Source organism: Canis lupus, chromosome 4, assembly GCF_003254725.2.
Source record: "Canis lupus dingo isolate Sandy chromosome 4, ASM325472v2, whole genome shotgun sequence".
Taxonomy (NCBI): domain Eukaryota; kingdom Metazoa; phylum Chordata; class Mammalia; order Carnivora; family Canidae; genus Canis; species Canis lupus.
Window position 1 is genome coordinate 3,229,445 of NC_064246.1, and position 27,445 is coordinate 3,256,889.

Here is a 27,445-nt window from a genome sequence, read left to right on the forward strand (position 1 = left end):
CCACAGGAGTCATGGAAATCCCTCCTCCTTTCTGCTTGGTGTTCCCAAACGAGGCACTGGCTCTGGGTACCCATCAAGGGAAAGCCAAGAGCAGGGTGCTGATCAAGGGTCCTGACTTGATTGAACCAGTGCACTGGCCCCTTCTGGAACTGCCAATCTCCAGATTTCCTTGTTTTGTGCCGTTTGCTGCTAAAACCAGTTATTCTCTGAAAGGCACAAAGATGATGAGCAAGGGGTGATAGATACAGTGGTCAGATTGAGCATATTTTGGCAGCCATGCTTGATTCCTTGTCCTCTGCTTCCACCCACATTGCTTTATTGTAGTTCACTCTGAAAATGATAATAATTGGGGATCCCTGGGTGGCTCGGCAGTTTAGCGTCTGCCTTTGGCCCAGTGTATGATCCTGGAGTCCTGGGATCGAGTCCCACATCGGGCTCCCTGCATGGAGCCTGCTTCTCCCTCTGCCTGTGTCTCTGCCTCTCTCTGTGTGTCTCTCATGAATAAGTAAATAAGATCTTTTAAGAAAATGACAATAATTAATAAACCTCTGGGGCAAAAGCAAAATCATATATGATTTTAGGAGTGGAAATAAATGTTTTACCTTTACTATCATAAAAGTTGTCAACTTAGCTTTTCGTTTAGGTTTTCTTGTTTGTTTATTTCTAAGTAGGCTCCACACGAGGCTCAAACTCACAACCCTGAGATCAAGACCTGAGGTGATGAGATCAAGAGCATAGTGTTTAACTGACTGAGCCACACAGTCGCCCCTAGTTTTGTATCTTAAGAGCATGGAACTTTACCAAGTGCAATCTTTGGCTCATGACACATAGTCATCACTGGTCCTTACATAACCCCTCTTCCTTTCTTGATTTATTTTTATTGCACAACAAACACTGCCAAGCCAACCTCACCCGAGACTCAAAAATTTCCCAATGACATGCACCCACCTATGTGTTCGTCTACTATCCCACTTCCCCGCTTGCTTCCTGCAGCAAGTTAACACCTTGGATTTTGTGTTTATCATTCTTATCTTTTTTTCTTTTTGTGTGTTTTATCCTATACGTATGTATATCTACCAAAATACTGTTTGCTTTTACTTGCTATTTAACAAGTGCAGTTAAGATTCATCCACATTGTCTCATGTGGCTGGAGCTAATCTATTTTCACTGTGGTGTGGTGGTCCACAGTGTGGATAAAACATCATTTAGCTCAGGTCTTGTCAAACGGTATCAAACTGTTTTCAATATTTTACTGTATGGAATAGAAATTCCATGGAAAGCCTTGCACATGTATCTTAATGCACAAGTGCTAAATAAAGATTGTCTTGGATATTTACCTAGAAACGGAATTGCAAATATGCAAATATTGAAATAGACATGATAATGCCAAATTATTTTACAAAGGGATCGCTACTTTATTTTCCCACTGGCAATATATAGGAGATCCTAATGACCATTGTATCGCTGATACTTAGCATTGTCAGACTTCTTAACTTTTACAATCACATGGTATAGAATTAGGGTCTACTTGTGCACAAAGTGTACAACCCTCCAAGGCTTACCATCTTTTTAAAGATATTTTTTTTTATTTATTTATGATAGACATAGGGAGAGAGAGAGAGAGAGAGAGAGAGAGGCAGAGACACAGGCAGAGGGATAAGCAGGCTCCATGCCGGAAGCCCGATGCGGGACTCGATCCCTGGACTCCAGGATTGCGCCCTGGGCCAAAGGCAGGCACTAAACTCTGAGCCACCCAGGGATCCCCTTACCATCTTTTTATGTCTTTATCGGCCATATGTCTTTATGTGGCCGATATATATCAACTGATACGTCTATATTGGTTTGTCTTAGATAAAATACATTTTTATGTTTTTTGCTCAATTTTTCTACATTGGGTTGTTTGCTTTTTCCTATTGATATGTAGGAATTTTCTCTTATTCTTAAGTACACTTACTGGTTATTTTTGTGGTGCAAATATGCCCTCTCTCATCTGTTGCAAGGATAGATACACAATTATTCTCAGAAACAATATATTCTAAACACACATTAAGAAAGACTTCAGTGGGCAGCCCAGGTGGCTCAGTGGTTTAGTGCTGCCTTTGGCCTAGGGTGTGATCCTAGAGACCCAGGATTGAGTCCCGTGTTGGGCTTCCTGCATGGAGCCTGCTTCTCCCTCTGCCTGTGTCTGTGCCTCTCTCTGTGTGTGTGTGTTTCTCATGAACAAAATAAATAAAATCTTAAAAAAAAAAAAAGTCTTTGGTATTGTCAGTTTTTTGGAGTTTGGCCATTTTAGTAAGTGTATTTTGTTTTAATTTGCAATTCCCCCATGATGAATAATGTTGAACAGTTTTTCATATGCTTTTTTGCCATCTGTGTATCTTCTTTGGTAAGGTGTCCAGATATTTTGCTCAGTTTTTTTAGTTGCATTCTTTATTTTCTTATTGTTGAGTTTTAAGATTTCTTTGCATATAAGTCATTTTTGCATGTATTTTCTCCCAGTTGAGGTTTTCTCTTTTCATTCCCTTAACAGTAGCTTTTACAGAATAGTTTTTTTTTTTTTTAATTTGAATAAATTCCAGCTTACCAACGTTTTTCTTCTGTGAATCATGTTTTTGGTGTATCTGAAACCTCATCACTGGAGTTTCTGGGTGACTCAGTCAGTTAAGCGTCTGCCTTTGGCTCAGGTCATGATCTCAGGGTCTTGGGATCAAGCCCTACATCGGGCCCTTGCTCCTATGTCAAAGGCAAGTTGACTATTTGTGTGGGTCTATTTCTCTTCCACTGATCCAATGGTCTATTCCTTCACCAGTGCCATGCTGTCTGGATTACTGTGGATTATTAATATGTCTTGAGGTCTAGAAGTCAACCTTCCGGCTTTGTCTCCTTTTTCAGGATTCTGTTGGTTGTTCTGGGTCTTTTGCCTTTTCACATAAACGGTAGGATCAATTTGCCAATATTTACAAAAGAACTTGCTGGGATTTTGATTAAAATTGCATGGAATCAAGGTAGAAGAACTGATATCTTAACAATACTATCTTCCTATCTGTGAACATAAAATACCCATCCAGATAATTTTTTATATTTTATACTTTATTTTTGTCTTGAATTAAAGGAATAGAGCAAGAGGTGGAAAGAAATATCCACAAAGAGGGCACCTGAGTGGCTCAGTCAGTTGAGCATCTGACTCTTGGTTTCGGCTCAGGTCCTGATCTCAGGATTGTAAGACTGAGCCCTGTGTCAGGCTCTAGGCTCAATGGGGAGTCTGCTTGAGATTCCCTCTCCCTCTGCCCCTCCCCCTGCTCATGTGCTCTCTCTTTCTCAAATAAAAATAAATAAATAAATAAATAAATAAATAAATAAATAAATAAATAAATAAAATCTTTAAAAAAATAGCCACTCAGGAGGTGACTCAGGTGGGACATGAGACAAATCTCTTCTCTTTAAATGCAATTAAGGAAAAATATCTTGAAAATAGGGAAGAGGCAGACTTTAGGTCACATATATAACAAACAAGGAAAGACCAGGAGCTCTTTTGATATTTAGACAAAGCATAGATAAGTTATAATTATTTAAGCCCTAAATTATTTAAGCCCTAAAACAAAAGCTCTCTGTTGAAAGAATCTGGTATACATAAACAGTTCTCTGTTTGGAAGGCCTGAAAACTATGAGTGTAAATCATAGTCTTAAATTTAAAACATTGGTAAGTTGGACTCATTTTAAGAAGAGACAAAGTGGAAACTTCATTTACTTATTAGTTAGGCCAATGATCTATGACTGCATTGGGCTAAAATCTAATTTATCTTTGTAAACTAGGGCGTGGCTGTCACTGACAAAATGAGGAAGTAATTTGAGGCAGTTCTTGTTCTATTTGGGTCAAAAGATACTCTGATCTCAATTTTCTAGGTCATTTAAGTAGAAGTTGTCTCTGGGAATGGAAAATCAGTAATTGCTTCATTTCTCTGTTTTCTATGGTAGGATGATTACACCCTGATATTTCTCTGAAGAAGACGCAAGCAAAACCTGCATCTGGTTTAGCACTGATAATGGATATGTGTTAATTATTCATTCCTTCCTTCATTTAGTCAACAGGAGTATATTGAGCACAATGTGCCAGGCTCTGTTCTAGGCTCAGAAGAGAGGTGTGTTCTGAAGGAAAAGAGGGCAAAGAGAGCTGGGAGGTCCAGTTTATATGGGGTGGTCAGAGAGAGCTTCTCTTATGGGGTGGACCTGGAGCACACACAGAACTACAGGATGAAAGAAGTGGAGCCATGTAGATACCTGGAGGCAAATGTTTCCAGGTAGAAAAAGGAAAGTGCAAACATAAGAGTACCCCTGGGGTTTCTGAGGAACAGCAAGGAGACCAGAGGGGGGGTAATAGGAAGGAGTGACATCAAGTCAGAGTGCACACAGTGGACCTGGGGGCCGACACGACCATGTGTGGCCTTGTAGGTCTTGGTGAGGACCTCCAGAGGCCTTAAAGTAAGAGAGTGAAATGCCTTGATTCCATTTATTTATTTATTTATTTATTTATTTATTTATTTATTTAGAGTAGGCAGGGGATAGGGGCAAAGGGAGAGAGAGAATCTTTTTTTTTTTTTTTTTTTTGGGAGAGAGAGAATCTTAAGCAGGCTCCATACCCAGCACAGAGCCTGACACAGGGCTCAATTTCATGACCCTGAGATCATGAACTGAGCTGAATTCAAGAGTCGAATGCTTAACCAATGGAGCCACTCAGGTGTCCCTTGATTTTTAAAGGCTCAATCCTCCCATTACTCTCTAATAGAAGCAATTTCTAACAACTAAAGCTAAAATAGGAACTCAAAGCGCAGCTCTATCACATGATCTTTTACAGGAGCAGTTCAGAGACAGAGTTAGAGACAAAACCATAAAATGTATCTGGCACATTCCAGAACTTCAACCATAGGACACTAGTGAGTAATTTCCTAATAAATGTATTTTTTTTATTAGTATTAGTCTTAGAAGTATTATTTTATTCTTCCATAAGAGGACTCTCATACTGTCTTACTGATAGGGAAAGGGGTGCTTGCAGAGCCAATAGCGTTTTCTAGAAGCTCTGTAGGCACCTTTCCTTGGTGATTTGGGAGATTTGATGGTTTCTCGACAGGAGCTTGAACTCTCAGGACATAAAAGCAGTAAGTTCAGAGCTTCAGTGGGAATAGTGGATGAATTGTGTCCATATCACATTACTCAGGGCTTCCTAGTTTCTTAGAGTCTATCAAGACAATAAGGAGAGTACTTGGATTGGTCAGTGATATCTTCTAAACAAAGCAATGGCTTTCTCAGCCAAGCAGTCTTCTTTATCCCAAGCCAAGAAGTACAGTCTATGGAATTACATAGACTGGTCCTGCCTTATTAACCGGGCGACCACGAGTATATTACCCAGTCTTGCCAAGTCTTAGTTTTCTCTTCTATAAAATGGGAAGTTTTGATGACAAGCTGAGAATCTGCCTGTAAAGTGCTCAGCATAGTGGATAGTGATAATTAAAAGTCCACACCTGGTGGGTGCTGTTATTATGATCATTATGAACTTTCTGCCATTGTTCCCATCTACCTATCCATCTTAAGCAATTACTATCCATGCCAGCTTGTCTTCCATACCTTCAAGGACCCACGGGCCACACACCATTGCTGTCTTTCAGCCTTTCCATAGCCTACCCTTTTCTATCACTTCCTAGCTCATGTCTTTCATGGCTGACCCCAGTAACCTCCAGTAGGCCTCTAGGCTATGCCTCTCTGGCCAGACACCAATCTGTTTGAGAGTCTGTTCTTTCAGGGAAATAAACTGGGTGTAGGATGGAGACCAGGCTTGTCTACAACATATCTAGGGTCTGTAGAAAGATCTTTGAGACTGAGTTGGGGGAGAGAGTAGAGTTTTCTGGCCTGGGGGAGACCTGAGATGACAGGATGCTGGAACACCGAATTGGGAGCCCCCTTGAAAGGTCTCTGAGCCCTAGCTTTGAAAAGAACTGGATGCTCTAGGGCAATGTTGCATTTCAATAACACCAAAGCAAACTGTAAACTGGAAATCAAAGTTGTACAGACGCTTAGCCGACTGCACCACCCCAGCTCCCCAGGGTAAATGAGGCTTTCCTACAGAGCCACTGTGGGCATACATGTCAGAAAGGTGCCTTCATCGCCTCTGGGCTCCAAAGTCTCAATAAAAATAACCTTGCTAGCTCTTTTCTCTCTAATCCAATATGGTCTAGAGAAAGTTCTAGGAGTTTAGGTGCACAAGCTATGAGGCATAGTGTATGCAAACCTTCTTAATTTACCCATTTATCCCCACCCTGCCCACATCCCTCCCTTGTGGCCTTTTAGGCATTAGTGTATTCCATATAGAATTTACAATCTCAGTGCCCGTCACCCAGATTGAGATTGTAAATTTGACGGGCACTGAGGGGGGTACTTGATGGGATGACACTGGGTGTTATTCTATATGTTGGCAAATTGAACACCAATAAAAAATAAATTTAAAGAAAAGAATTTACAGTCTGATTCATTTGTGTGGTTTTCTCCTCTCTTGGTATTTACTGGTCACTGACCACCAAACATCCCAATTTTCTGCAGTCTGGCTTTGACCTGACTAGTGGTGCCCCCCCGCCCCCCCCCCAACACACACAGAATCTAATACCATCTACATCTACTCTGCTGTTGATTCTCATCTCAGATGTTTTCTTCTTAAAATGTCAAGTCAGGCTAGACTTATAGCTAACTTTGGAAGCAGCCTCATTAAGCTCAGCTAGAAATCCCTTTCTCATTTTCATTCTTTTGAACCAAGGGGCTGCTCTCCCACCCCCACTTCTCCCATCTGACTAGTTTTTTCATGACAGAAGATCATCACTAACGTCTAAGTCTTTCTCCCTTCCTGGGGATATATCTTACTCTGAGATCAGAAAACTTACTGATTTTATACTTACTGACAAAGCTTTAACCCTTCCCTTACCAAGTGATATAAAAAATAACAACAACCAGAACCGACATGCTTTCCTTCTATGAGTGCAAAACTCTTAAAATTAATATGGGAAGTGTGGCGCCTGGGTGGCTCAGTTGGTTAAGTGTCTGCCTTTGGCTCAGGTCATGATCTCAGGGCCCTGGGATTGAGCCCCACATCCCTTCTCAATGGGGCATCTGCTTCTCTCTCTGCCCCTCCTCCTGCTTGTGCTCTCTCTCTCTCAATCTCTCAAATAAATAAATAAAATCTTCAAAAAAAATAATAATATGGGGGGCAGCCTGGGTGGCTCAGTAGTTTAGCGCTGCCTTCAGCCCAGAGTGTGGTCCTGGAGACCCAGGATTGAGTCCCACGTCAGGCTCCCTGCATGGAGCCTGCTTCTCCCTCTGCCTGTGTCTGTGCCTCTCTCTCTCTCTGTATGTCTCTCATGAATAAATAAATAAAATCTTTAAAAAAATAATATGGGAAAGATTTCCATGGGAGTGAAAGTATGGGGAGCATGAAACAAATCAATGTACCCACTTTTCCTTCTCTTTCTTGGGACCAGGAAAATCACAGGTGGAGAACTTTACAGAGGAAGCAGAGAGCAAAAGCAGCTCCTTTCCTTGATTTGCAACCAATGCCATTGACACATGTACATGGTAGACTTTGCTAAGGATTCTGGGAGTGAGAGCAGGGGTGTACAGTGTGAGCCAGGTCAGCAGATCATTGAGAGTGGAGTATCAAGACATCCCTGTCCTTCGGAGCTCCTCAGCTGTCCATACCATGAACGACCTCTCTCTCCTCTGGGGCCAGGATTCTGGCACGGTTCTTGGCCCCTTCTCTCTTCCTTCCATCAGCTCTCTGAAATCCTTGCTCAGAGACATTTGAATGTCTTGCAGCTCCCTTAGCCTCCTCAAGCCACATCCGACAGCTGTCATTTTATAGGCCACAGGGTTTATCACACTGCTGTGCTAAAAACTTTCCCCCCCCTAAAAAGAATTCTGCTCCCAGGTTTTGCATATTTTCTCATCACTTCATCTTGAGGAGAGATATTTTTATGTTTTTATATTTGTGGAATACAGGGTGTCCTCTCAGCTTTCACTGCCTCCCCCTCTTCTCCCAGAAAGAGGGAGAAGAGAGCCCTAAGTGTTTGTGATTGACAAAAGCCAGGAAAGCAAAGTATGCAACTCATCTTGGCTGCAAGATGGGGGATGAGGCTAGAAAATGAAATTCTTCCTATTGTCACCGCGACCTCTTCTCACCAGTGTACCATAATGGGCTCTGTTTGCCAGTAAGGTGAGGCAGCTGGATGGGCCACTGAGCGGCTGGGCACACGCTCCTGCTCACCCACGATGGCAGATGGCAGAGAGAATCCCACTGAGCATGTGGATCCCAAGAAGGAGAGAAGGAAGGGGGGAGGAAGGGGGGATGGAGGGGGGAAAGAGGGAAGGATGAAGGAAGGAAGAAAAAAAAGAGGAAGGAAGGAAGGAAGGAAGGAAGGAAGGAAGGAAGGAAGGAAGGAAGGAAGGAGGGAAAGAGGGAGGGAGGAGGGAGGGAGGGAGGATGGAAGGTATTGGACACAGAAGAGATAAAGTGCACAGTAGAATACTAACTCTTGCAAGGTGCTGCCAACCAGAGAATTCTGACAATTCATGGTAAGAAGCTTTTTCTTTTCTGAAACCTTGGCATCTTGGGGCTGTAGGAAGAGAGTTCTGGCAACAAAGTCCCTGAGTACAGCAGGTGGAGTAGATGCAACTGAGGGATAAAATCTAAAAAATAAAAATAAAAATAAAATTCATTTAAAAAATCAGAAGTTGTTCTTTTACTGCTCAAAACCCCCATGAGATTCACATCACACCCTGGGTAAATCCTTATTGTGGCCTCCTTGGACCCGTCTGATCTGGCCAATCTCTCTTTTTAGTCTTATTTCCTCATTCTCTCCCTCTTTCTAACTCCTCCTTGGAGTTAAGAGAGAGAGAGAGAGAGAGCACAAGCAGGGTGGGAGAAGCAGAGAGAGAGAGTGAAAAAAAAAGAATCTCAAGCAGGCTCCACTCCAGTGTGGAGCTCGATGTGGGGCTCCATCACACCACCCCGAGATCACAATCTGAGCCAAAATCGAAAGTCAGACACCTAACCAACTGAGCCACTCAGGTGCCCCTACCTCCTATCTTTTTATGATGGCCATGTTAACAGGTATAAGGTGATGATACCTCATTGTGGTTTTGATCTGCGTTTCCCTGGTGATTACTGAAGTTGAGTATCTCTGCGTGGACCTGTTGGCCATTTGTTTGTTTTCTTTTGAAAAATATCTATTCAGTTGCTCTGCTCATTTTTTATTTAGATTGTTTGGGTTTTTCGGCTATTGAGTTGTATGACTACTTGTATATTTTGAATATTAACCCCTTACTGGATTTGTGGTTTGCAAATATTTCCTCCCGTTCCATAGATGCCTTTCCACCATGTTTGTGGTATTGGTTGCAGTGCAACAGGAAACAAATATACCTGCATAGTCATCCCATGGGCTTCTCTTCCTCCATAAGACATTTAAACTCTGAAGAGCTACGGGTTCACATCTGCTTTCTAGCTACATCTTCTTCCCTGGTAGTCTAGTTTATTCCAATTTCCTTAAGTACCATTTATATCTTGATGACTCTCAAATTCTTATCTTAAACCCAGACAACACCTCTCAGTGCCAGATGTATATATTCAACAGCTTTCCTTACCTCTGCATTTGGATAGAATATGCAAAGCAGAACCCTGATTCCCTATCCTGCAAGCCTATTCCTCCCCTTGTCTTCCCCACCTTGAGAGACACATCTTGCTGAAGTGGCTTCTGCTACCTCTCTCAGCTAGCTGTTGAAAGCAAGAATCTAGGTAACATCCTGGGTTCCTCGGTCCTCTCATTCTGCCCACCCCAACATCCCACCATTTGTATGTCCTGCCAATTCTACACCCAAAATATAATGAGACTGCCCACTCCTGCCACCCCGTGGCCACCACCTGGTCCACATTCCTATCAGTTCTCGGTGATGCAATAATTTCCTGCTGTCACTCTGGCCCCTCAAAGTCGAAGTTTTCCATATATATCCAGACTGATATTTTAAAAGTACAAATCAAACTGTGGCTACTCCTGCTTGGAAAGTTTCGCTAGCTTCCTTGGTGCTCAGAGTAAAGTCAAAGTCTCTAACCTACTATAGAGTCCAGCCCAGCCTGGCAGCTCCCTGTCATCTCTTGCCACTCTGCCCTTTGCTCACCGTGCTGCCAGGCTTGCTGATACTGTGATAGTTTCTAGAACAGGTCAAGCTGTTCCCCCACTTTTCAGCTCTCTTACCTGTGCTTGGCTAGCTCCATCTCTTCCTTTGATCTTGGCATCCTGAATGTTCTCTCCTCAGAGGCACCTCCCTAACCACTCTCTGAAACTCCCGAGCCTCATCCTGTATGTTTCCTTCATAGCACTGATCACAATGTTTGTTTGTTTGTTATTGTCTGTTTTTCCCTCTAGAATGAAAGTTCTATGACAGTTGGACCACATCAACTTGTTGGCAGCTATGAGAAATGCCCTTACCCTCCTCCCCCCAAAAATCATTGAGTGCATCAACAAATCAGTACTTGGCCCCTTGGACTCCTCATGCTGGCTGACAGCAGGCTTCCATATCTTAAGCTTGGGGAGCAGGAAGTAACATTCTCTCAGGAAACTCTGGCACTGATTTGTGATCTCAAGTAAATCATTTCACGTCTCTCAGTGCTCACTTCTTTCTCATGAGCTGCTTCTTACCTAACTCTGCTCAGATGGATGGGCCCTGTGCCAATGAAGCAGGTCAGGCGGGAAACAGAGCCTCGTCCTCATGGATGCAAGACATTTGTTTGCAGGCACTTCCTGTGCAATGACTGTATTTATTCTAGAACCAGATTTAAGAATGCTCCCAGGAGGGCCCTCTGTTCTACTGCCATCTGTGATCCTAACTGCCTGAGTTGAAGCTATGGGGAAGGAAAACAGCACAATTTCTGGAGCCCAGAGCTGTTGTTCTTGAATATTTCTGCCGCTGACTTCTCTTGTCAAAGAGCTCAGTACTGAGACACTTTCCTGGTATGACATGATCAGAATGCTGCTCAGCTCATTGAACATGTCATAGGAAACAACCAAACCAGGGGACATGTCTTCTACAAAAGGCTCTAGAGTGAGAATGAACTAGTACTTCCAGAAAGGACAGTAGATTGCACACAGAGCTGTATCAAGGGCACATCATCAGCCAGAGAGGGGAGGCAAGAAACATGAAGCTGAGCATGACCAGTTCTGCTATACCCCTTAAATGCAATGGGTTGAATTTCCTGTGCAAGACATTCACAAGCCCAGAAAAAATCTTCACTACAGGTGAGATGTGCCTGAGGGACACAGTATTAGAAGATGCCCTTAGAGAAAATATTAATATAAAGAAAGATCTTCTCCTTTTTTTCTCACTCTTCCAGAGATATCTCTTGGTGGAATAATCCTGCAGCTATTTATTCCTATATTCAGACCAATCATATGACTGTATGAAATTAAGATCCTCAGGCACAGAGAAGATGATGGGCTCTGCTAAGTGTCACCTGCTTAACATGAGCAGCAACTAGAGGACACAGGGTCTCCCCTTCATGTCTGACTTCCTGAGTGTGGCTTTTGTGGCTGTGTGTGGCAGTATGTTTGTAGCTAAGCTGCCTGGTTTATGGATACACCAAAACTTTAGGCATCATGGCTAAGGTCTTCAATCTACAAGCAGGAATCATTGATTTCAAGTTCCCATGAATGTAACGTGATGTGTGAGTCTCTCACACTCATGGAGACATGATTTCTAGTTTCAAATGTTTTAGTTCTTACCTCCACACACCAAAGCGTGTCCCCAGAAGCAGAAACCTCTGTTTCCTGAGTTTCGTGATGTGCTGAGCCAGTTCCAAACAGTGGGGGAACACCTGAGATAACTTGTCAGGGTTTTGTGCTGAGAACAGGTATTCTATTCCTTGGAAGATTTCTTGAGAAAAGAAAACTGCTTTGCAGTTCTGTTTAAAATTAGCTCTGAGATGTCACCTAGGGATAATACATTCATTTAGGTAAACATTCTCTCCAGAGAGAGTCAAGTATAGTAGACCTTATTGTGAATTACTTTCCTAGACGTTCAGTCACATGTTTAGTCAATGTGTGTCTATTACTTTCCAAGGTAGAAGTCCATAAGTATATGGAGTCCTAAAGCTCAGGGAATGGGAGGCTTGGCTTGAGCTTCCTGGAAAGCCTGGACATCATGGGGACTTTGGATAGCACACTGGATGGCCTAAAAGCAACAGTAATGGAGAGAAGGGAGGAAGAAGAGGGAAAAGAAAAAAGGGAGTGGGAAAGCATCCAGTCAACTGGCCATTTGCCTGGAGCCTCAGCAGCTATGTGTGCCAATGAATGGCACTTCCATGTTTGCTCCCATTTGCTCTCCATATCAACATGCTCTGATCTAGGGAAACTGCCTGGTTTATGGATAAACCAAAAACTGAAGAATTTTCATCAGTTTCCAGATTTACACATAGGACCTTAGGATCATTTATTTCAAGTTCCTGTGAACAGAACACAATCCGTGAGCCACTCTATCATGAAGTGCCATGAAGGCAGGAGTGGATTCCACACATATGGAGGGAGCACTGTGTCCATATTCCTCTGAATCTTCTTTAAGGGAAGACCTACTTTGCTCTCTGTGGCCTCCAGCACCCACATGATCTCGACCCTGCTACCTGGCCGGCCTCTTGTCATACTGTCCTCCTCCTTGCTCACCGATCCCCAACCACAACGGCCTGTCTACTCCTTGAACACAGCCACATTTTTCACTGACTGCAAATTATTGTTCTTGATATCGCTTCTGGCTTTGGCACTCTTCCCTGGATCCTGAGGATGCCAGCTCCTTCTCGCTCAGGTCTCGATCCAAATGTCACCTCCCAAGCTTCTACTTCAGGAAGTGGTTCTCCCACTGAGAACAGCTAAGAAGACTGGTTCAGCTATAACGACACCTATTTGGAGGCATCAAAGAGCTACCAAAGCAGAGAGAAATTGCAGTTCTAAGAAGGAAAGGAGGCCCATGGGTGAGCCTGGTACCTGGGACCATTTGTCCTCAAAAGCATATGCAGATTCTGAAAGTAGAAGCTGAGAGCCTGAGAAACTGGGCAGAGTTCTCCACACATCAAGAGACTATGGGTTTCATCATGCCATTTATATGTAGAATTTAAAAAACAAACCAATGAAAAACAAAAAGCAGAATCAGACCTATAAATACAGAGAACAAGCTGATGGTTGCCAGAGGGAGGAGAGTGAGGGGAGGATTGGGTGAAATGGATGAAGGGGAGTGGGAGATGCAGGCTTCCAGTTACGGAATAAGTAAGTCATGGGAATAAAAGGTATAGCACAGGGAATATAGTCGATGATATTGCAATAGCATTTATGGTGACAGATGGTAACTTCACTTGTAATGAGCAGACCATAACCTATAGAATTGTCAAATCTCTATACTGTACACCTGAAAGAAATGTGACATTGTGTATCAACTATACTTCAATACAAAAGAGACAGAGACAGAGAGACAGAGACACTATGGATTTCAGAAACAGCTAAGGAGGGAAGCCCAGGAAAACACTCTAGGCTATCAGTTGCCTTGGAAATAAGTGTAAACCAACAGACCAGCCCTCTCAGGGGCTGAAGCTCAATTTCAAATAATCTAAATCCTTGATTGAATTAAGGCAATCTGGAATTACCAGTGATCATAGCCTAGTTGTCTGCCAGAAGCAAAAATGCATGCTCTCTGGAAGAATATCACAGCATTAGAAGCCTCAAATGATCTCTGCAGATGGTCATATACAATATCTGGCATTCATTAAGAAGACATAATTAGGCATGTAGAAGATAAAACATGACTAAAAATAAAGACAAAAATAGACAATAGAAACAGACCCACAGCAGGTCCAGATAATAAAACAGACACAAACTTCAAAATAACCATGACAAACATGTTTAAGAATTAAAAGACAGGATGAAAGATTCCGATGGATAACTGGAAATTTCTGTTAAAAACTAAAAAAGATGAACCAAATGGAAATTCTGGTGTGGAAAGATATCATGACTGAATTTAAAGCACTTTGGATGGCTTTACTGTCAGATTAGATAGAGCAAAAAAGAAAATATGTAAACTGGAAACTAGGCCAGAAAAAAATAGAGAGATGAAGGAGAGATCAAAAGATGGAGGAAGACAGGAAACAAGAGACAGGATATTGCAAAAAGTTCTGATGTTGTTGAACCTGTGTCCAAGAATGGGGCAAAGAATCGATGGCTTTGTGTGTGTGTCCTCATCGTAATGCACCAGCTTTAGGAGCAAGGTTGAATTGACTTCAAGATTTGTTATGTAGGAACATGGTAACATTACTTGCCTGCCATATTTACACCCTCCTGGTTATATGCAGGTATTCCCACTCAAGCCCCCCAGCTCTCTGATGTGTGTGATCTGGTTACCACTCCCCGTGTTTTCTTCCCTCCTTCCTTCAATCTGTGAAGCTCGCCGTGATAGTCATTAGAACTATTCCCCCAAATTCCTGGTTCTCCCTCTAAGCATGGTAGGATTGGAAGTTAGGTATGAGCCAGTGTTGCCTTGGTAGTGACACATGACAGTCACATCTATTTTGTGTGGGAGCTTGAAGACTCGGTGCTCGATAGAAACTTAGTGGTCATCCTCTTTATCTCTGAGAATGCACCTTTTTTTCATTTATTTTTTTAATTTTTAAAATTTTATTTAAATTCAATTAATTAACATGTAATGTATTGTTGGTTTCAGAAGTAGAGGTCAGTGATTTAGTAGTCTTATATAACTCCCAGTGCTCATTACGTTACATCATGTGCCCCCCTTAATGCCCATCACCCAGTTACCACCACACTCCCATCCCTGTCGTCCCCTCCAGCGACCCTTGGTTTGTTTCCTGTGACTGAGTCTCTTATAGTTTGTGTCCCTCCCCGATTTCATCTTGTTTTATTTTTTCCTCTCTTCCTCTATGATCTTCTGTTTTGTTTCACCTTTTATCCAGACAGCTGCAGCTAAACACAGCAAAGGAGTTTCTTAGCAAATGACTACAAATCACATCCTAGGGAAAAAGCTACCTCCTTCACCTCTCTGATGGCCGAGGGCCCCAGCCTTCTCTGAACTTTGGCCATTCTGCCAGCACAGTCCCAGTTCCCACTGCAGACAGATGGAGAAGCTTCCCCAGGTCTTGTCTGACCAGGAATTCAGCAGGGGACTTCCACTGGCAAAGACTGCAGGTAGTTATGGATTCTGGGCCATCCCCTAGCAGGCTGCTGGCATGCTGCAAACGTAAACAAACAACAGGATTTGACTTATAGCTTCAGAGTTGTATGGAAACTAAGAAGAAAGCAATGCTTATTATGATGGCCTAGATGTGGTGAGCCTCATTTTCTGTGAACAAGGACAGAGAGGTGGGAGCAAAATATTTTTTTAATGTACAAAATTAGCTACACTTGTGTGTGTGTGTGTGTGTGTGTGTGTGTGTACGAAAGAGCTTTCTTCTTAGATTGGCAAGGGATAATAAGAAAATCCCTGCTGATTCGCAAGATAAAGTAATTTTTAGTTTGTTGAGTATTTTGTTTCTAAAAGCTCTAACAGATCCCTGAATTCAAAGGCCACCGTTGCACATCCATTTTTTCTGAGCAGAATGATAATGAAAGGTTTCTGTCCCTCCCGGGCACAGGAGGAGGAGTCAGAGATATCATTTGAAGAAGCCCTGTCTCATCTGGGGACAGGTAGAGTTCCTGACACCCTCCTCTGAAGGACACTGGTTGCCACTGGGCTTGGTTTGCTGTTTTCCACCAACCACAAAGCCAGATTCTAGCATCAAGTCTCTGAATGACCCAAGGCAAGAGCATGGTTCTTTTTACAAAAAGCTAAATAAGTCCCATTTCTCTCTTGCTTGCCCCCACAACCCCAGCCTGTCATTTATCTTAACGGCTTGCTGCAGCTGGAGCAGGGTTGGCTTCCCAACTGTGAGGAGTGGAGGCCAGTTCCGGGCTGTGCCCTTCTGCTGAACACCCTGGAGTTCTTCTTTTCTTAAACGCACATCGTGCCTCTCCCTGTAGTACTCAACAGTTGGCAAGGCTGGTGGCTCAATTTTCCAGGCAGGGCTGAAACAGCTGCTGTTCAAGGAACTATTTAAAAAATACTGGTGTTCCTCAGAGGCAGGGAGGTGAGAGTGGCTTATTTCTTTGGAATCTGGGAAGAAAACGAAATGCGGTCCATCTACCCAGCACCAGCCATGTTCATGGGCAGAACAGGTGGCTGCCTATATGTTGGTCTGTGAAGGGTGCCAAGAAAATCCCTGCCCAAAAATCCGCCCCCCAAGCCCCCACCCCCGCCGCAACACCCAGCTGGTCATGAGATGCTAGAATCTACCATCCTGTATCCAGCCTTCCTTCCCTCTACGATTCCTCTTTCAGCATCCTCTTCACAAAGGCAAGCAACTTTAGAAGGAGGAGATCACTGATCCTTAATTCTTTGTTATGGGCTGCACTGGGTTTCACAAAAGTTGTATGTTGAAGCTCTGAGCCACAGAGGCCAAAAATGTGGCTATGTTGAGAGAATGGATCTTTAAGGAAGTAATTCAGGTTAAATGACATCATACGGAGGGCCCTAATCCAATTTGACTGGTATCCTCATGGGAAGAGGAAACATGGACACACAAGAGATGTCGGGGTGTGTGAATACAGAGGAAAGACTGTGTAAGGGCCACCATGTGCAGGCCAAGGAGAGGAGCCTCAAAGGAAACCAACCCCGCCAGCTCCTTGATCTTGGACTCCCAGCCTCCAGAACTTGGAGAACATAAAGTGCTGTTGTGTAGGCCACCCAGTGTGTGGTGTCTTGTTATGGAGGCCTTGGCAGACTCACACACACACCTTAATGTAAATTAGCTGATCTCCTTGGCAAAGTTGTCAGTTAGTCCAGGTGTGGAGTAGAAATGAGAAATAGGTTCTTCCCAAGAAGGGAAAGGTCTGGAGAAGTTTCCCAGAGAATTATGGGAGCTGAGCACGTTGGATGGGTGGTATGTTGGACTGGGAGGAAAGCTCGGGCACAGGCAGGAGGCAGGTCATTATACCACTTCTGTCTGGTACTTGTGTAGGAGTACCGAAGTACCAAAGTGCTTTCGAGTTCCGCATCTCATCCTGACAACACTGTGAGGGAGCTACGTTCCCCATTTTGTGGATGAAGAACCAGAATCTCAAAATGATAATTGCTCAAGGTCACCTGCAGAGCCTGGACTCAAACTCGATACCACTGAGACCCACTGAAGACAATATTTCTCTAGCTTCCCCAGTTCGCTGTGGTCAACCCCACTCACTCTGCTACCACGCAGCCTCCTCCAGCCAGGGCAAGCCGGACATCCCCAGGAACAAAGGGCCAAACCATCAGTTTTACACTGTCATCTCTACCACAACTGGGATCCCCTTGGGGACCAGAACTGTGTCTTACACCTTGGTCCCTTCTGAACCCTTGCAACACCTGAAAGAGAGCCTTATCTAGAGGAGCAGAACATCTGCCAACTGAACCAATCGATTCCAATTTTTTTTTTTTTTTTTTTTTGCAAAAGCCAGTCTGGATTAATACAAGGCACATACAAGGATATATTCAAACTATGACCTGAAGATTCTCAGTGACCTGGCCAAACTCCTGAGGTGTTCACTGCTGCCCATCCAGCCAAGCTCCTTCTGTGTTATTTGAGAATTGGGGTGGCCACTCTCAAAACCTGCCATCTGCAGGCGACAACTTTGTTCAGAGACACCCCCAGTTGAGGCTCCTCACTGTAACAGTACCTGAAGAGGTTCTTCAATATAGGGCTTACAGTGACAACAGCCGTAAAAACTATTTACTAGGGACAGCAACACACACACACACACACACACACACACACACACACACACACAGACTATAAAAAGAGCAATGTAAGTTTTTTGTGGAACATCTAGTCATGTAGATGACATGCAACTATAAAAACATGATCACAGTGTGGTTTTAGAGCAAACCCAATTCTGTCTCACCACCCAGGCCCAGGTCCCTTTCTCAGACCCAGCCACTGGCTGTGAATGAGCCCCTGGCCCGGGCTGTGCCCCACTGAGGTCAGGGCGGCTAGGGCTGCCTTTGTGGGTGCACAGCATCACAGGAGCCCTGTTCTTGGTTTACTGTTCTATTTTCTCAATCTTGCAATTTTTAATACTTTTTGCACAAGGGAACCTGCATTTTCATTTTTCTCTGGTCCCCACAAATTACAGAGCTAAGGTGCATGTGGCAGAAATTCTCAGGCTCTGAGTCCGTAATTCAGAAGAGGGGACAGGGATATGTTGGTGGAGAAGAAGACGAACCAGATAAGCCTGGGTGGAAGGCACTAGCCTGAACACAAGCCTTTTTGTCCAGGGGGCAGCCAGCTGCCAGCAGTGAATCCCAGGGTGGTAGCTGGCCTGAAATCACACCCGTGGCTGCAGGCAACACCCAGACCTGTCCTACCTTGGGTTTGGGAAGAGGCCTGGTGGGAGGCCAAGGATGTCTCCATGCCACAGAAGAACAAGGGTCGGAACCAAAAAGTTCTGCCCAAGCTGCTGCAAGGACTGCCGGGAGCAGGGCTCAGACCCTGTAGAGCAGCAGCTGGCCAAACCTGGCCAAGGAGTTCAGGGATGCAACCGCCCAGGCTGGGGTGAGGAGCTGGATCCCCGCCCAGCTGGTTTGAAATGGGCTAGAAACTGTTAGCCAGAACTATTCTTGCAGAATAGGGGAGGGGAGAGGGAAGATGCTGTTCTCCCTCCCTGTGGCCCCTAGGCACCTACTGAGTGACGACCCACACCATCCCCATGTCTACCTAGCTCCCAGCAGCGAAGGTCCTGAACCTGCCTACCAAGGATACATTAGAACAGCTGACAGAGGAAAAGTCGAGCAAACAGAGCCTCACTTACAGGTGAAAGTCTTCAAGCTAAATCTAGAATTTCCATCAATATTATCTCCATAGCTCTGGCTAGATCTGCTCTTATCTGCTGGTGTATAGTAGCAAATTTTTGTCAAGATCCTAGAATTTAAGAAGGCATGGCTCATCTTCAATGTTTGCACTGCAGACTTGTTTCTGCTAAGGCGGTAAAAGCTCTTTCTCTCCACAGCTCCCACCCCCGCCCTCTCCCTCTCCTGCCCTAGATCTCACTGGTAATAAACTGTAGCCTGAATGTTACTGGAAAGTCTCCTCATGACTCAGAAGGCCTGTGCCCTACAGAGCATCCTGGGCTTCCCACAACCACCCACCCTGGCATGAACAGCCAATTTGAAAACTGTCCACCTGCTGCCTGGTTGGGATTTGCTGTTTGTTTGATCTCTAGATGTGTCACGCATCTACTCCTAGTGTGGAGGCTTTCCTTCATGCAAGAAATACAAATGGAAACACATACATTATATTCTGAATTCTTGCTGGAGGTTAGAGCAAATGACTTCTAAGATTCCTGCCAGAATCTACTGCAAAGAAACCAAAATCTAACAGCTAAAAATTCTACCTGAATTTGTCTGAGATCTAAAGCACATAATCTACAAACACAGAATTAAGTGTGAACGAGTCTAATGGTGAGATGACTGAAGCTCATGGTTACTGAGCGCTAACTATGTGCTAATTGTAACACCCCTGAGGAATGATCCTTAACCCTGTGCTGCAGAGGAAGAAACCAAGGTTCACAGGGCTTGAATGATGCCGAAGTCACACAGCTGGTAAGTAAGGGAGAGACAACTTCCTGTCCCCGTCACACCCATCTGACCACCTTAGCAGGCTGTCATCCAGAAGAAGCCAGTCCCAGCGATGAACCTGTTCCTAGACCCTGCTTGCAGCTTTCCCATGACAAGCAGCCAGACTTTGTGGTGGTGACTGGGCTGGAGCTGGTGAGCCCATAGTTTTTCTCTGCTCCTGATGCTGCTGCTGATGGTTTCTTACATCCCCTTTACCCCTGCACCGTGTCACTGCTTCCTGGTCTTGACTCTGTGTTCAGATAGAATATTTCCCTGAAAAAAAAAAAAAAAAAGAATATTTCCCTGAACGCTTTGGAAATGCCTGTTTGAGGCAACAACTCTGGGATCAGAGGCACAATGGTCTACGCCTTCTAGAAAGGATACCTGGTTGGCATTCCCCCATCCCCTTGCTTTGTTTCTGTATGTGTCTACCTACATTTCCGTGCTATCTGCTTCCACAACTTAATAACCGAGGGTCATATTTGGTTGGATCCACTTTCTATTTAGTAAATCTGATGAGCCACTGTACTGTGAAGTCATATCTCATTGCCCTAAAGCATATTTCACTTAGCCATTGAATGATTTTGAGAACAGTGTCAGATGGGGACAGAGAAATGTGAGTGTGGGTATGCCTGTGCATGTGTGTGTCCCTTCTTCCCCATCACCTAGACCACAAACAGCAGTCTTCAGTTTGCCCCCTCACACTCACCGTTCTCTTGGTCCCACAGACACTTTCTTTGTTTGGGGTTTCCTCCTTTCCTCTGACACAGACAAACTCTACCAGCCTCCATTCTCTCTGCCCTCATCACATTGATGCCTGAATTACCACCCTGAAATAAGGTCAGCCAATCATGGGTCTTCTCAGTCCCACAGTGGTACCTCCAACCTTATCACCCACTGCATGCAATTAATCCCACCAACCACTATAAAACCAACATTATTGTGCCTCCACTTGAGCTGGGGACTCTGTACCTGTTCAGGAATGTTGGCAAACAGGACATGAGCCTGTGGTCAGTCTGGAGCCTGGAGCTCACCACGCTTTTCCATGACTCCAACCAATGCTGGCTCCCTGTTCCCTCAGCCTGGAAGGTCATACTCTCTTTCTTGCCTTTTAAGATCATTCTCACCTTACAAGGCAGATGTCTACCCTCTGTAATGGTGACTCTAAGGTCCTTAGAATCCTTCCTGGAGCCTGAGTCCCAGAGTTTTAGTCCTGGTTTGCTACTAACGAGTTGTGTGATTCCACCAAGTTTTCTTAATCTCACCGGGTCTCAGTTTCCTCATCCTGAAAAACAGGGATAAAATACATCCTTGCATAGTTGTTGAGAAGACTCAACAAAATTCTGTATTTAAAGCATTCCGAGAAGGGGAAGAAATAATTTCCCATGCATTGCTTATAGTGCTATTCATGCTCAGACTGTCCTGCCTTCCTATTCTATCTGCTTCCTCTAGTCAATTTTTACTCTCTTGAGCCAAGAACTGTCATTTATCTTTGCTTCCCACGGTCACCTAGCAGAGAGTTTTGATCACTATAGATTTTTAATAGATGTTGGCTTAGATGGGTTCAATCACTATAGGATTATAGATAATGTCGGGGAATTTTAAGGTCATTTTAGCTATTTCCCTTCCTTCTAGTAGGACTTTCCTGAATCGAGGTAGATGAGAGTCTGGCCCACTGACAACCTCTTCCACTTTCTGACAATTCAAACAAACTGCCTTCACGCATCTTGGACACAGTTTTGTGCAAGGACAACAAATAGACTGCCCTTTCCTGTGTTGTTCCATTAATCCTTATATAGCTGGCAGTGCTGCAATTCATTAGTGATGTCTGCTCCTTGCATGAGTTGGTCGGTTGGTAACATGAGGGTAGTGTATCTGCTGTTCTCAAATGAGTCCATTGCTCTCATTTGCATATGTGGAAACTGATGTCCAGAGAAATTGAGTGACATCCTCAAGGCCACACAGTTAGAAGCAGGGTACAAACTGGAAGTCAGGTGTTCTGAATCCTGGCTCAATGGTTTTGTTTAGAGAGACTGGAGTATGAAAAAGAAGAAGGGAGAGATCCAACTGTGAGTCTGTGCCTCATTTACCCATGAGTGTGAGTGTCCATGCTCATTTCATGGCTTGGGGATTGTGTCTTTGAAGCATACCACGTGAACAGTAGTAACAGGGAAAGAGTTGCTCCTTCAGACCACGGGCACATCCTTCTCTCAGACAACCTGTCCCAACCTGCCAGAACTGCCAGATGGAGCCTGCCCAAACCACAGGAGGCCAAGGCTGAGTCCTGGCTACTTAGAAGCAGAGACCTCTCAAGACAATTCCCATGAAATTTAAACTCTTATGAAAGATGAGGTGCATGGTAGTCCTCTCTCAGAGAAAATACCCTCTTCTTCATAATGTTGAATTTATGATTTCAAATTAAAAATTGAAAAGATTTTGGGGGAGGGAGGGAAATTATTCTGCAAGATCCAAAAAAAAGTTATAGTGCTCAGAAGTTCCAAATAAGCTGAAAAATTAATTTCCCAAGAATCCAAAATGTATGGCTTGTGTCAAGAGAATCTAGACTCTGATGATGTGCAGACCAAAAGCACTTGGGGGACAGAGGAGGCATCGATGCACAAGAAAACAGCACTAAGAGGCAAAATTCATTAAAAAACAAGCATCTGCTCTCAGAAATGATTGACGTCCCAGTGTAAGCAATGCAGTCCATGGCTGAGTCACATCTTGTTGTCACTTTCCTAAACACAGCTTGATGTCAAATATAAAATGGCACACCTTGTTGTATATCTTAGCACACAAATGTTGGCATGTAGAAGCATGGAATATTACAGCTGAAGGGGAAGTTAAGACTGAGGCCCAACCCCCCCTCTTTACAGACATCCACCCCAAAAAGTGTCTTAGTGGAGGCCACACTGCCAGTTACAAGCAAAACCCGGCAGTCTCCATTCTGTCCCTCTGTCGTCCAATGCATACATCCCGTGGAACACAGACCATCGCAAAGAAAGTATCCAAAGAGATTGTATTCATCCTCAAAGACCAGTGTTTATGTTGCTTGAGTTAACAATTCCATTTGTTATCTTTTGCTTTGAAACAGCCAAATAATGTTCATGTACACCTTCTTGGGCCCCCGAGAGCTCCCCTATTCTTGCCTTACAGATCAATGGAGGAACCAGTATTTGTTGATTGCCTATTATGAGCCATGGCCCACTCACATTATCTCACTAGAACCTCTCAATTTATTTTTAAGGACCTGATTCTTTGAGAGGTTTGGTTACTTACTCAAGACCATTTAATGATTGATAAATGGTGGAGCTTGGATTGAAAATCAGGTCTGCTTGCCTCCAAATCCTGTGGACTTTGCATACCACCAAACTACCTTGTAATACCGTCGAGGTTAGAGGACGTGTATAGTGTTATTTTGAGAAGGCAGGGAGGGACGGAATGGGGGGCAGTGCAGAGGCATGCTCCTTGGGTATTCATGTCAGGGCCCCCAGCAGGACTCAGAAGCAAAGAATCTCATCCTCCCATTTGCTGCAGCCCTGGAATCACAAGGACTGTGCAGAAGAGTCTCCAGGTGTCCTCTTCCTGGATGAGCTGGCCCCAACCATAAGATCATGATTCATTTTATGTATGCACTTGGCTAAGCCACAGTACCCAGATATTTGGTCAAGGATGAGTCTAGATGTCAGTATGAAAGTATCTTTTAGGTGAGCTTAACATTTAAATGGGCGGAGTTAATCTGATCCCTCTCTATCATGAAGGTGGGCCATTCAATCAGTCCAGGGAGGCCTTAAGAGAATAGACAGGTCCCGGAAGGAGAACTCCTGCCCCCAGACAGCCTTCAGCCTCAACCTGCATCATGAACTCTTTCCTATCTCCAGCCTGCTGGTCCACCCTGCAGATTATGGACATCCCCTCCTCCACAGTCATGGAGGCCAGCTTCTTAGAGTTGGTCTCAGACTCTCTCCTCTCTGCATTTCCTCTTGGTTCTCTTCTCCAGAGAACCCCTGCTAATGCACATGGGGTGAGCCCCCTTGGGTCCCTTTTGGTCTTGAGCAGAAGCCTCCTCAGCAACATCCAGGCCTCTTTTCTCTGGACTCCACCCTGACGTCCACTTGGCCTTCCTTGGTTGAGGTGGGCATGGGGGCTGGAGGGCCGCCTCATCCCAAACCAGAGCCTAGCCCTGTTCAGAGTGCTGGCTGTGACACGGAGCCCCTGAGAGCACAGTACAAAGGCTGACCGTCCCTCAGCCAGAAGCTCTGCCCACTATACGGGGGTGGGAGGGGTCTCTGACCACAGAGTCCATTTCATCCCTCACATGGACTTGAGTTTCTGCCCCTGGGAGAGCAGAGTCGAGAAGCAGAAGGTCCCCTGGAGGCTAAGATGTGTATCAGCTTCTCAATCTGCATTCTTCATACATTTCTGGCTGGAAGGGAGGGAATTGCAGCATCAGGCTTGGACCACTAGGGTGGGCTTCCACACCCAAGGAATAGTTCAGGTGACACTGTGGGTCCTGACATTAGCCAGGCCAGGGCTCCCCAAACAAAGTGGCTTCAACATCCCTGCTCCCTTATCTGTGAAATAACCCCTTTCTCCTCTATTGATTTGAACATCTATTCCATTTCTACTCTTTTCATGGATACTTTTAGAGAGTAATTAATTACTGATTTGGTTGAGCCATGTGAAATTGCCAATATTAGATAATTTCTTATTTACAGAAGATGTTAATTTTATGTGGTTCAATTGGCTCCCTCAGCATAAGGATCTCCCAGGATCCTTCAACACACTTTTTATCTCTCTCACACAGATATGCACTTCCTTCATCTCTACACACTACGTGGATATTATCTGCAAATTGAGATCCATGTTTCTAATAGAAGGATGTTGATTAAATTAAAGTAAATTTTACTTACTTTTTCTATTACACCTTGTATAATACTTTTTGCTGCCAGGCTCTCTTAGCTGCCCCCTAGAATACAAATTCCAGTCATTTTTCAGGCAAAATCTATGAGTAATAATCTTTCAAATACCTTATATACTTAAAAGGTCTTTATTTCCTTCCCACTCATAAGTAATTATTTGGCTAGATATATAATTACAGTTCACATTCTTCCCCACCACACTTTTTAGATATTCCTCCCTTGTGCTGACTTCCACTGTTGCTAAAGAAAACTATGTTGCTTCTGCAAAACTATGCCTTCTGCAATATTGTTTTCAAGCTATACAAATCACCTTTCTTCAAAGTCATGTGTTCTTACTTTAGGATCCACAGATTTATGGATGTGACACCTCCTTCATTTGAGAATTTTAAGTTCAAGTTTTTGTGATATCTTTATTGATGTATAATTTAGATTCCATAAAAATACACTCATTATAATGGTATGCTATAATTTTTTAAAATTTACTATTGAGGTATAGTTGACAATGTTATGTTAGTTTTAGGTGTACAGTATGGTGGTTCAACAAGCCCACATACGATGCAGTGCTCAACGCAGTAAGTGTAGTCACCATCTGTCACCATATAACATTAGACTATTATTGACTATATTTTATATGCTGTACTTTTAATCTCAATTATTTAATTATTTTATAACTGGAAGTTTGTACCTCTTAATCCCCTTCATCTATTTCTCCCACTTCCCCCACTCCACCTCCCCTCTGGCCACCACCCATTTGTTCTCTGTATTCCAGAGTCTGTTTTGTTTGCTTGCTTTTTTTTTTTTTTTTTTTTTTTTTTAGTTTTTAGATTCCACATACAGGTGAAATTATGCAGTATTTGCCTTTCTCTGCTAGCTTATTTCACTTAGCATTATACCCTCTAGATTCATCCACATTATTGGAAATGGCAAGATCTCATTCTTTTTCATGGCTGTGTAACATTGTATATACACACCACATCTTCTTTATCCTATCATCAGTCAATGGACGCTTGGGCTGCTTCCATATCTGGGCTATTGTGGATAATAGTGCATATATCCTTTTGGATATTACTATAATTATTTTTAATAAATGTGCAGAGTTGGGCATTATCACCATCCAGTTCTAGAACATTTTCATTACCTGAAAAAGCATTATTGTGACTACTTGTATTCAATCTTCCCATCCCAGCCTGAGGTCATCATTGATAGGCTTTTTACCTCTACTTTTTCCTCTTTTGGAAATCTCATATAACATGTGGTCTTTACAGTCTGGCAATAATGTTTTGACGGTTTCTCCATGTGGCAGCATATTTTAGTAGTTTGTTACTTCTGTTGTTGAATGGTATTCCATTGTGCCTCATTTTTATCAAGTATTTGTATGTACACTGTTCTAAGCCTATTTTAATATGGTTTATAGTATACACAGGGGATAGTATACACAGAACCGTTTCTGGAATGAGACACTGTTGCTCCTTTAATAAATCCAAGCTTAGCCTCATTACCTATCACTTCAAGATGAACAATAGCATTCTTCTTCCACAGCTAATTAGAAAGCAGGTATCATACTGTGAGTCCAAGCTCCTGCCTTCATCACTCGCTGGCTCCATGCTGGCTTCCAGGTTAAATTAATCTTAGCTGGTAAAGACTGGGAGAGAGAGGAGAGTTGCCAGCACCCAGCTTTGGGGAGGGGCCTAGAAGCTGGAACTTTCTCACTGCTCCTCGTAGAGTGACATGTCTTGTTCTATAGTGTGCAGCATAAAGTTGGCTCTTCCCATAAGAAAAACTGTTCTGAGTTTTTTAATGCTTAAAAAAAGAGAAAGATAAAATAGAAAGTGAAGGAAGGAAGGAAGGGAGGGAGGAAAGCAAGAAAGAGCCATTTTTATCTTCCTTCTCTTTCAAATCCATCTCTGGACACATTTGCTGGCAGCCCTGCCAGCTGTTGAAAGTTATCTGGGAATTGGCAGCAGCCTGCATCAAGAAAACCAAACCTCTGCCTCTCCAGAGAACTCCATTAGCGAGATATTTAGACTGTGGCTTCGTCTGAAAGAAGAAAGAAAGCAGGCCACAAGGAAACCTCCTGTCTCCTCAGAAAGCTCTGAGAAGCAGCTGGGTCCTGTTTCTCAGGCCTTGACAACACTACCTACTCCTTCCGCCTACAGAAATATTCTGGAAAAAGACATTAGTACACTAGAGACACCACCTCTCTTCCCATGCTCCACCTCACACAGGCAGAATCCAGCTAGATGCATTTATCAGTGTTCCCAGCAGGCTGAGCATGTCCCCGGGACTGAAAGAGAGCACAAGTGGAGGAAATCCTGCCCTCAAGCATAATACCATAGCTCTCCAAAGCTAAGAATGCACTATTCATAAGAAGACTGACAAATTTGGCGTATGTGTACTCAGAAGTATAGATTTACATAGTACGAAAGTAATTCAGTATAGCTAGTCTTCAATTTCAAAACCAGCAAAATGGTACAATTTTATCATTTGACAATTTCTTTGGAGAACTCAGTATTCATTTTCCAATTAAATTGATTATCCAGGGGTACCTGGGTGGCTCAGTGGTTGAGTGTCTGCCTTTGGCTCACGTCATGATCCCAGGGTTCTGGGATCCAGTCCTACATCGGGCTCCCCACAAGGAGCCTGCTTCTCCTTCTGCCTGTGTCTCTGCCTCTCTGTGTCTCTCATGAATAAATAAATAAAACCTTTTTTAAAAAGCTGATTATCTGAAGCCATGGAAGTGTTCATAATTATTGACCCTGGAATCCCAC

The 27,445-nt window shown here is 43.7% G+C and overlaps 1 long non-coding RNA gene across 1 annotated transcript; it reads right to left on the bottom strand.

Annotated features, from left to right (window-relative positions):
* Positions 1–19,605: 19,605 nt before the first annotated feature.
* Positions 19,606–24,727, bottom strand: LOC125754904 (uncharacterized). The gene is made up of 3 exons (XR_007410001.1): positions 24,669–24,727; positions 20,883–21,040; positions 19,606–20,028 (listed from the first exon to the last, which is right to left on the bottom strand). It is a non-coding gene; the product is annotated as an uncharacterized LOC125754904 (long non-coding RNA).
* Between the last annotated feature and the right edge of the window lie 2,718 nt (positions 24,728–27,445).